We start from the raw sequence: 12,307 nt of genomic DNA, 5'->3' as shown, positions 1-12,307 counted from the left end.
TTTGGTCACAACAACTCATGTAACTGTCTACCCCTACCAAGAATCCCATAGGTAGTAAATTTCAGAGCTCAGACTTAAACCAAGACTTCTAACTCTAAAACCATTACTCTTTTGACTTCACCTCTGTCTTTTAGAGAGGGAAATATTTTGATATTTGAAATTAATAGTTATATTTCTTTAAATGAGTTATGACAGCAAGCCTACTTTGATCTTTCCTAATCTCCCCAGTCAATCCTGTCTTTCCCCTAGGAATGTGTGTGTATGTGTGTGTGTGTGTGTGTAAGATATGTATATGTGTGCATACATGTATATATATACACACATATGCATATATAAACATATACACATATGTATATCTACACGTACACACACACGTGTGTGTGTGTGTGTATGTGTGTGTGTGTGTGTGTGTGTTGTGCCTGGTACACAGTGGATGCTTAAGGTATTCTTGAGGGATTTAGTCTTTTCCCATGATTTTTTTCATTCCTTTTCCCCTCTCCCAATCATACCTTTGACTAAATAGGCATTTCCTGTGTTGCAAATACTTTATTTTTGTTATCCTGTCTACAAATGACTGATTAAACATTGTTTTCCCTTTCTTCCTAAGCTGTATCTATCACAGGCTTAAATCTGATTTTAATTGTCTTTGTAGGTATTTAAAAGTCCAAAAAGTAAAGAATTTCATTATTCCATGGAACCAATAACTAACTCTGGCTACTAGGCACTCTCAATGCTGGCAGTAATCTTCTGCCTTCAGAGAGGAAGCTGAAAACAAACAAACAAACAAAAAAAATCATAAGAAAGAACTAGGGGCAGAGAATGGGACAAGAAGGAAACAGGAATTGCTAAGGAAAGCATCAACACAGTTATTCATATTTGCTCTTTTTCTCCATAGTCCTGTTTAGTTTTAGTCTTTTCATTTGAGTCAGATGATTTGCCTGAGTCCCTGCATCCTTTCATTTCCCCTCCATGACCCATCTTCCTCCTCTGTTCCCCAAGATTTTTTTTCTGTTTAATTTAAGAACTATTTACCTAAGGTAGCATATGCACAGACATCCGCTAAGAACCTAATCTAAATGGATCTGTTAGCTGTATAAGCCAACAATGTGGGTTTGCTTTCTCTCTCCATTTCGTTACAAAGCATGTCTGAGTGGAGTGAACAAATAACACAGTATGCACGGACACGCTTGCCTCCTGCAACCCCAGGCTCAATCTTCATAATGCAATGTCTCTAAGGTTACCAGGAGGCAGGTATTATACTTACCCTGACTCACAGGGACACAGGACACAGAAAATCAAAGTGATTTGTCTAAGGATATAGAATGTGGCAAGCAAGAAACAGACTTCTGGTCTCTTGCCTCCTCTTTTAATGTCACGACACTAACATAAGATATTTTGCTATTGTCTCCCCTTATAAACCTATATGATTTAGATGAATGTGGATCATTTCAGAGAGATAGAGTCCAACAGAGACTTTATACTTCTCAGCACTGGTGCTAGATGCAGTCTTATGTTGGCAGTAGTGATTTGAATGGAATTGAAGGTGCCATCTTATGAAAAAAAAGTTCCTAAGGAAATTATATTATAGCAATAAACAATCCATCTTACTGCTATGAAAGTAATCACCAGTATATATAACACTTCTTATGCTTTTAAAGCTCTTTTTATTTGAGCATTTTAAACCTGATTTACAGAAAAGCATTATTCTTCCCCAAACTGGGGAAATGAGGAACAGATTTATTTAAAGCACTAAGTCAATAATGAACATGAGCACAATCTCTCCTGATGGCAAGACATCACCCCTTCTCACATAAGCAGTCTATGATACTTGGAGTGTCAGCCTTATGACTTTGCCAGTGGGGGTAGAAAAGAGAGTTTGTGGTTGATTAATGCTAATTCCAAATGCAGTTGTTTGATGAAGGCAAAATCTATTTGTGCTGGCAACCTGAAATCATTGAACGATATTTTAAAAGTGCATAAAAGGAGCCTTCTTCTTAAAAATTGAGCTTATTTCTTCTTTGTAATGACATCATCTAAGAAGTGGCTTTGAATCAAACAGCAATGTAAATAATTCAGAGAGCAACACGTGTGGAAAGGAATGGCATGATTGAATAGGCACTGACCTCCTGCAAGGGTATGAGTCCAGAGAGAGCTTATTAGTCAGAGACAATGACGAATATAAAAACCAAGGGCACGGTAATGGGTGTGAGTGCGCCTGAATCTTTGCTTTAAAGTTGCTAAATGAAGGCAACCAGTTAGCTAAACCTAAAAAATAAAAATAAACAAAAAAACCCTAATATTATTAAGCCAGAAGAAAATGAAAACTAGGAGAAGGCATCTGATTCCTTAAAGTACTTGTCATAGGCTTATTTTCTGAATTAAATGCATCAGAACTACTGTCAATAAGAATGTCATCATTGTGATAAAAGACAACTGCTCGTTGTTTTAAGCTTCCCAAGGACTGTACCCTTACAGTGCAATTGATTTTCATAACATTTACAGTCATTGGTCTTCTGTGGCCTTCACATTCCCACTTTTAGACCCAGGCTATGTGACCGTGGAGCTATGAGATTCAAGAAGTCTGGTTTTCTAGAGAGTATCTTCATGTGTTACATAAGTGGCATGGCTGATACTTACGCTCTGGTTATTGAATCTGCCATGGATAAATCTTGACAAATTATATGCCAGAATTTCCTCCTCTGGTGTTTCATTTGCCTGTAGCCTTAATCAACAAAAAGAACAGATATACTATGGGAGGGAAGAAGTAGAATATTTTCTCTGGAGAAAGAGAGTCTGAGTTTAAAATCTAGGTCTGGCACTTTTTCTCCTGTGTGACTTTGGTCAAATCACATTTCCTCTTTGAATCTCAGTTTCCTCACAGGTAAAATTGAACAATTGGATCACCTAAATCATTAGTGATGTCCTTTAATATATCTAATATTTTTTTATAAACACTAAGATCAGTGAAGATCCTGATCAATCCAGCTGGGAGTAAAGCTAACCCCAATCATTCCAGTCTGCCCAATTGTTTACTTGCTTACAACAGTCCCAGATGGTGTGAGAAACTTTTTTTGGGGGGAGGGGCTTATGTAGAAGAAAAACTGTGTACCACAAAAGTTCAAGAGGTCAGGGGAAAGAATGGGAAAGGAAACCAGATAAATGTTGCTAGGAATGCAATAAAATGGTTAAAAGACAAAACTGTCTAATCAATAAATATATATTCAATGAGGAACTACTCAGGCACTGAGAAAGGCTAATTATCAGTCAAGAAGCTAAACTGATAACATAAGAGTAATACTAATAAAGAGAAAAGAAAAAATGGTAAAAAAAAAAAAAAGCCAATAGCACACTGAATAAGTGTCATCCAACAAAGAAAATGGAGCATAAACTTCAACATAAAGAATAATCATGCAAACTCACTGGACATAATGGGACAACATGAGTTCCAGAATGGCTCCAAAGATAAGCAAAACTTTTAGAGTATATGAGGATGGATATTAGGGCAAAATTAGGAAGACAGATAGCAGAATAGACAATTAATGCTACTCTCCAAAGTAGTAAAGAATCTGAAAAGAAGAATGACAAATGAAGAATTCTACAATATAGACCGGGAAGAAAACTTGGAAGAAGAGAAGCAAAATACAACAATCGTAATCATGCATTAAGTATATGTAAGTTAAAATAAATGGCCTTGAAGATAGGTTACTCTAATATAACTTAAGAATTATAGGTCTCCCAGAGGACTGTGATAAATCAAAATAGAATCTGAAATAGCAATGGAAGCAAAACGATGGAAATAAGGAGAAAATGATATTATTAAAACCATTCTCATGGAAGTTGTGTATGTGTATGTTGAGAGACAATGTTTCTATCTTGGAGGCACAATGATAGACCATGTTCTCTGAGTAAGAGTTGCATATTATTCCTTTTTTCTCAAGAGATGGGACGTAAGGGTCCTTGTTGGGGGCCAGTTTCTAAGACTGCAGAGAAGAAATACTGGCCTTAGGAGCAGTGAGTAGTTATGGGAAGGGCATAGTGTAGGACTAGACCTCATGATTCTAGAGATAGCTTAACTTCCATCTCTGGATCTTGTTTCCTTCACAAATTGATATTTCTAGGTATGAAAACAACAGAAGGTCCCACAAAATAAAATAATACAAAAGACAAATAGATGACAGATAGAGATGATAGAAATACAGAGATGGAGGCAAAAGGGCACAGAAAGAAATATAGAGGTAGATAGATGCATAAAAGGAAAGAAATATGGGGTCAAATATACAGTTAGACTAGCAAAGCAATGGAATAGAGAAAGGGACTCAAATATTGTACTTCCAAACCTCTGTGGTAGGGAAGGATATAGAAAGAATAAAGGAGGATAGCATAAGGGTATGGCTTATCTTTAGAATAGCCCAAAATAGTATAGAAGTAAGGAAAGAAAAGTACAAGAACAGGAACATTACTTAAAGCAAGAGGATTGGGGGAGGGGGAATTTTGAAGATTTTTTTTTTTTTGGGGAGGGAAAGGGAAAGATGAACATTGGGGGCAAATGAAGAAGTAGAGAAATATAGCTTGAAAGGAAAGAAGGGAGGGAGGAAGAATGGAAAGAAGGAAGGAATTAAGAAAGGAAAGACAGAAAGAAGGGAGGAAGGAATGAAGGAAGAGAAGGAGGGAAGGGAAGAAGGAAGGAGAAAACATTGTGTTTGGGATATCTTGGGGTTTTTTGTTTTGTTTTGTCTTGTTTTCAGTTTATTTTATTTTCTGTTGTATATCTACTACACATCATAATGAAATGTAAGAAAAAAGGATGTTCTGGGTAGACACCTCAGAGTCAGCCACTAAAGTATCAAACCATTTGGTTTCCCTGATGGAACACCAGAAGTTGGACTATAACCTTCGTGGTTAACGTGAGATAGAGATTGGAAACCATACCACAAGTAGCTGTGTCTCCTTCAATGTGTTACTATTATCTTTCCTCTTCGATTTTCTTTAATAAATTCAGTTTATTCTGCCTAAATGTTGAATGAGTTAATTTGGGGAGCTTACACTGAGAAGGGAAAGCAAGATAATCTAATTACAACCTTAGCTGATGAATATATTATGATTTCGAAAGAATTATTCATTTCCCTTCATTTCAATTTATATCTGGAAGTTTCTCCCCTTCCTGAAATAATCTTGTATAATTTTTTCAATGTAGGTTTTATTTTTTTCATTATGTATTATTCCTATCCCCTTCAAAGAATGTAAAATCCTTTCAGGGCAAGTGCTATTTTTAAAAAAATTTTGTTTGTTTTTCTACCCTCAAGCAATTACCACAGTTCTTTGCACCTAGTAGGTATTTTACAAATGCTTAGTGAGTCATGTTTAATTTTATTTTTGGAAACTATTGGAAGTAATTTAGTTCTTACTTGAGCTATACTTCCATAAATCAGCATAATGGCCCTAAGTCATTTTCCATACTCATTAAAATCCAGCAGGTCAATCTAGTTGAGCTCATACATAATTGGAGAAGTACAATCATAGCAGATTCATGGGAGCAGACTCAGATGTCTTCTTACTCAGAATCATAAGCATAGGTAGTTGACTTTATGTGAATTTAGAGTTGCTTTTTGAGTAAATGGTGAAATAATATTTTTAGTCCTTCTTCCTGAATGTACCTTGCCCTTTTGGAAATAATTAAATTTGACCTGAATGCAACATAAAATACCCTTACATTTATCCATTCCTTTCTAGGTGAGAAATTAAAATAGGATAAGAGTCCATTTTGGTAAAGAGATAACAAAATATACGATAAAAATTGAAGAGACAGTATGAACAGTATAGAGACACATTTGAATTTCTTTTTTTGCATATGTTTACTTATTTATTTGTATAACTGTTTTGTTTCACACTCAGTAAGATGGATGCTCCTTAAGAGCAAGCTCTGTTTTCTTCTTGTCTTTCTATCCCTAGCATTTAGCATAATTCTTGGCATGGAATAAGCACTAAATGTCTGCTTCTTGTATTCAATTGTACTGCTAGAGTTTTGTCTGAAGGCAGGAGGTATAATTGAGCATGCTCAGAAAGGTAGTGTAGCTCAAGCATTAAGTGCCACCTGGTGGCTTGCAAGATATAGCAACCTGCATCAATTGCTCCAAGCCATTCTCCTACTGCGAAAATATGCTAGTGCCTGGGTGGTTCATATCTGCTACATATGGCAACTATTTCATTATTAGTAATAATGAATGTGAAATTTATTTCTTCTGGCAATAAAAACTCATATTTATAGTATTTACTATTACAAAGCTATATCTTTCTATAGCTGTCTCTATATATATGTGTATATATGTATATGTTTTGTGTGTGTATGTTTCATTAAATATATTTATATATTGTATTTATATATATTAAATATATATATGTATATATATATATATATATATGTATAGAGAGAGAGAGAGAGAGAGAGAGAGAGAGAGGGAGGATATGGAAAGAGAAGAAGAAAAAAGAAGAAAGAAGAAGAAGAAGAAGAAGAAGAAGAAGAAGAAGAAGAAGAAGAGGAGGAGGAGGAGGAGGAGGAAGAAGAAGAGGAGGAGGAAGAAGAAGAGGAGGAGGAAGAAGAAAAGAGGAGGAAGAAGAAGAGGAGGAAGAGGAAGAGAAGAAGGAGGAGGAAGAAGAAGAAGAAAGAAAGAAGAAGAAGAAGAAAGAAGAAAAAGAAAGAAAGGAAAAAAAGAAAGAAAAGAAAGAAAGAAAGAAAGAAAGAAAGAAAAGAAAGAAAGAAAGAAGGAAAGGAAGGAAGGAAGGAAGGAAGGAAGAAGGAAGGAAGGAAGAAGGAAGGAAGGAAGAAAAAGAAAGAAAGAAAGAAAGAAAGAAAGAAAGAAAGAAAGAAAGAAAGAAAGAAAGAAAGAAAAAGAAAGAAAAAGAGAAAGAATCCAGAAAAGCCTCAGACAGAAAGTGCCACTAAAGCAGAAACCAGATAGCAAGATAGTAAGATAACAAGATAGTAAGCAGATAACAAGAAGTAAGGCTGAGGAGGCTTGAGGAACAACCTATGCCAAGTGACAGACATACTCATGGTATATCTAATGGGAGGAACAGTAAAAAGTCCAGAAATAAGGCAGCCCAAATAATTATCTAAAAACATAAAAGTAACTGTGAATAAGAAATCCCAGGTGGGAGTTAGGTGTCACCCAATGGGGTAATGTTTTGAAATTCCCCAGCACTGCTATGACCCTGTTCAGTTAATTTATTCTTAAAGGTACTAGTATGTCGGAAAACAGCTTTCATTGCAACTTTCATTGCCCTTGTCACATGGGGTCAAATATTATGGCCTCACACCAACGTTGCTAAAGTTTTAGATTCAGGTTTTTTCTTTTCCTTTTTATTTGAAATAGAACCCAGTGAGTAGCACATGAGACAGATCAAAGAGTCAGTTTCCATTGTTCCTCAAGGGAAGAGCCTATAAACCTGGGTTGGTGTGTACAAATCTGTGATGTTTTAAACTTAGTACTTGTTTATCTCTGTCTCCCCCTATGAGAATGAAAACTCCTTCAGGGAAGGGATGATTCTGATTTTATCTTCATATCTCCAATACCTAGTAGAGTGTATGGCACTTTGTACCCACAAATAATTGTTGAATTGAGTAGAGATTTCAGTTCTGAGACTTACTAGTTCTACAATCAAAGGGAATCCAACTAATCTCTGTGAGTCTCAGTTTTCTCATCTGTAAAATAGAGAAATAGTATTTACACTACTTGTGTCACAGAATTGTTGAAAAAAATTAGAGCATTAATTGTGTAATGGTGAATTTCATTATACTGAATCCAATCAGTCTGTTTCTTTATTGAATTCCATCAAATCAGGCAGGCACATAGACTAATACTATAATACTTACAGAATAATGGTCTCTTTTCTGAAACAAAGACATGTTTCACATGCACTTGGTGTTTCTATACCAGAGGATACTTGCATTTATACATACTCTTCTGTGCACACACTCACTATATGTAAAAATATATTTCCCTGCTGTCATCCACATATGAACCAGCTGCCATTGTTGATCTGAGATTTTCCATTAAGACAAATTTTCTCTTTCCCAGAGGCACTGAGAATCTAGTACTGAGGTGGAAGTCACACATGATGGCCCATTTCTATCTAGAAATGAACTGGGGTGGAATGTTTAACTCTTACAGCTGCTGGGGAAGCAAGAGAAACAGGCTTGATCTTTCCTTCTCTACCAAGATTCCCCCTCAGTAGTGTGGATGCCAAAGCGAAGTGTCTATTCCAATCTTGGGGCAAACAGGACCTCTTCAAAGCCTCTAGTTCTCTTGGAGAATCACAATGGAAAGCTAATCTTGAGCAAAATGACTGACATTAAATTATATTGCACATGTGATTACTATCCTGGGATGATGGTGCACACTTTCTTAAACCTGTGGGGGAGAGGGCTAAATTAACTTACTAAATTAAAAGATTATATCAAAGGAAGCTAAAAGAAAAGAGGAAAAAATCCATTTTTATGATTGGAGGAAATATGAAATTATATAGGGTAGCTGAAATTTTTTATGCCATTCAATTTTGTGAGAGTGTAGCAAGCCAATTAGATAAAATTAAATTTCAAGCCTGATTGATTTTTTAAATATTCATTTTAAGCACTGCATTTGGTGTTTATTGCATTACACAGGAAATATCAAGGAATGGCTGCTGCATCCAGGAATTAAATGAAACCTATACTGTCAATAGCCTAGCTGGGGCTTTTGATAAAGTATTATGGCATTTCTATATTATGTAGCCCCATAAAATGCTAAACATACACAGAACACAGGACTATAAGTTTAAAAAAGCACGCACTGGAAGCCAGAGTGTTTTGGCATTTATAGCTGGCTAGCCCTGGAAGATAATGAGTAGTTTGATACCTTGGAAATCATAACTATGAAATATATAACAATAGTATCCCATCAAGATGGATCATATATCATGAAATATTGGGGGATAATTCAAGTCTGCAATGCAATCTGCTTTTCATTTCAAGTAGAGGGCCTGTGTAAGCCATAACTTACTCAGGTATTACTCATATGGGAAATAATGACAAATTTAGTACAACTCATGAAAAAAAAAAGAATCCCCACAGGAGGAACGTGAAGAATGTTATAAACTCTTTGCCCCCTTTTCTAAACTCTCCCTACCCACAAACAGAAAACCTTTTATTTTGTCTAATACATAATGTGTGTGTGTGTGTGTGTGTGTGTGTGTGTGTGTGTGTGTGTGTGTGTGCGCGCATGTGCACACATTGAGGAGGGAGAGAAAGAGAGAAAGAGAGGGAGGAAGGGAGGGAAGGACAGAGGGGGAGAGAGAGAGAAAGAGACAGACAGACAGACAGAGACAGACAGAGACAGAGACAGGCATAGGAATGTTGTGTTGACCTCACTATGTAAATTGGCTTGTGTTTTAAATAGTGAGCCAGAGGTGATGGTACAGGCCCTTGGCCTCAGAAGAAAAACAAATGGCAGAATGGAAGTGCTCCATTGGGTGCCAACTCTTGCATATCAATTCAACTACTTCATAGTGTGTAAATGGATTTTCACAACTGTAACTCTTTTTTGGTCCAAAATATATTCCTTATCTCCATATTGTTTTCCATATGGCTCTAGAATGGTTGTTAGAGCAAGAGAAACATGGAATCCTGACCTATAGAAATTATGATGCTTTTGATTTCTCCTCAGTGTTGTAAGTGAAACATTCTGCAGGGTAGAAGCATTACTTATGCTATGAAATTAACTCTTCCCCTCTAATGCACTAATTGTTTATTTTTTCCCAACCAAAATATGTTTGATAATATTAAAGCAAAACATGTAGTATCACTGACAATATATTTAGACATATCTAGAAAGATTTAATCGGTTTATTTGTTTTCATTTTTCGTCTGGATGTTTAACAGTGACTATTTGGGTTGCTCAGGTGGACAGAATAACATCATGTGATGTCTTAAGCTATTAAAAGAACAAGAGGTAAGTATTACAGTTGGATAGATAGTCTATGGATGACTTCTGGGGAAACATAATGCCATATAATTACATAGGATGAGAAGACATGCAAAGGTTACAGAAAATATTAGTGGACAGAGTATCCAGAAAGGTAAAATCTTAGCTCTTCCGGAGTACTTAATAATACTTAATAAAATTTTAGTGAGCAAAAGTAGGGGGAGAGAGAGAGAGAGAGAGAGAGAGAGAGAGAGAGAGAGAGAGAGTTAGAGAGAGAAAGAGAGTGGGTTTAGGGAGAGACAGAGACAGAGAGACACAGAGACAGACACAGAGAAAGACAGAGACCAACAGAGACACAGAGAGACAGAAAGACAGACACAGACATAGAGACAGAGACAAAGAGAGGCAGACAGGCAGAAAGAAACAGAAAGAGACAAAAAGTCAAAGAAATAGAGATAAAGACACAGAGACAGAGAAAAAAAGATTAACTTACTGAAATATATTGCAGTTTTGTGGAATGAAGTAAAATACACATTTTTTGCCTTATTTGTATGGCTGGCACTCTTGTTCCCTCCTCTGAACTAAAGGGATGTAACTAATGATAACAGGAAATAATCTCCCTCAGAGAACAGACAAAGTATCATCCAATTCTTGAAATGGAAGGAAATGAAAGAGGCCAGCCCATTCCTCCCTCTAGCTTCAAGTAAATGAGACTTGCACTAATTCTTTGATACATTTAGGAAATATTGCTCAACACATATGATGTATGTTTATAGAACTAGATAATACAAAAGATGTGCCAAGCTGAACATATTCAGGGATTTAAAGAGGCAGTGGGGTGTGGTGGAAAGAGTCAACATTGGCTCTATCCTCAAAAGTACCATTATGTGTCTATGGGCAAGTCAGTTTGACTTTATGGGCCTTTGGTTCTTCAACTGTAGTTGTACTAGATGATGGCTAAGGTCCTTTCCCAATTTAAAATTTAATGAAATATGTTCTTTCATGATTAATACATTATGAACTATTTAAAGATAATTCAAGATGGTTGGGTAATGTGTATATATACATAATATTTCTAACCTTCTTTTAAGGTTATGGACAATAGTTAAGATATTTCACACAGAAATCATTCTTGGGTATCATTGGCAGAATCATAATATTAGTCTGCATTTGATAAATAAACACCCAGACCCAGTTGGCCATTCAAAGAAAATGATATACTCTTTTGGCCATTTGTTCCATTTTAAACCTATGGTTGTCTGTTTTATTTTAAAAGCCTTCCAGAGATGGTGATATCATGTCTTATCTTTTTAATCTATTCTTGAATACAAGGTACTGTTAGTAAATTCTTCTTTATGTCTAACACAGGCTTGCAAATAAACACTTGCCAAGTGTCTTAAAAAATCACTTTTTTATGACTTAGGAGTTTGATATAGCATTGCTTCATGAAAAAAAAATACCTTAGATTTGGTTCACAAATAATGTGCAAAAATCAGTGTGAGAAGTCAAGTTTAACAAAAGGCTTGACTTTGGTAACTGTGTAGAGGAAAAGAAAATCTTACAAGTTACAGAAGCTAAGAGAATGCATTTAAAATTCTATTTATGATAACATAATTTTAGATTGAAGGACAGAACTTTTCTTTTTTTTTTCTTTTTTTCAGCCAAAGACAAGGTTTATTAGAATATCCATCTTATTGGCCAGACTCTTAAGAAGTCTGAACATTAGCGAGCTATTGGCTAGATTATAAGAATCTGAGCAACGGCTAGATTTTAAGAATCTGAGCTTTTGGCTAGATTATAAAAATCTGAACCTTTGGCTAGATTATAAGAATCTGAGCCTTTGGCTACATTATAAGAATCTGAATTGTGATTAGATTTTAAGAATCTGAGCCAAAGGACAGAACTTTACAATACTCTAATTCTTGGAGGTGGTGAAATGGATAGAGTACTGGCCAGGATTCAGGAAGATCTCAGTTCAATTCTGACCTCAGATACTTGCTGTGTGATCTTAGGCAAGTCACTTAAACTCTGTTGGCCTCAGTTTCCTTAGCTGTAAAATGGGGACAACAGCATCTCCCTTGCAGAGTTATAGTGAGGATCAAATGAGATAATATTTGTAAAATTAATTATTGCAGTGCCTGGCACATAGCTGCTGTTATATAAATGTATATTCTTTTCTTATTATTACTTAAGTTAATTGTAAAAAGAATTTAAAAAAATCTGAATGAAAAGTCACTGTCTCTCTTCAACACTCTGGCAGTTGGTTGGAGGGAGATGAAAGTTATGGAGGAGTGAGGGAGGAAGAAAATGAATGAAAGGCAATCACATTGTTCATTATTTCACCCCCTAGG

This window comes from Phascolarctos cinereus, unplaced genomic scaffold (assembly GCF_003287225.1).
Source record: "Phascolarctos cinereus isolate Bilbo 61053 unplaced genomic scaffold, phaCin_HiC Scaffold_4;HRSCAF=312, whole genome shotgun sequence".
NCBI lineage: Eukaryota > Metazoa > Chordata > Mammalia > Diprotodontia > Phascolarctidae > Phascolarctos > Phascolarctos cinereus.
Note: the sequence above shows the minus strand (reverse complement) of the source record.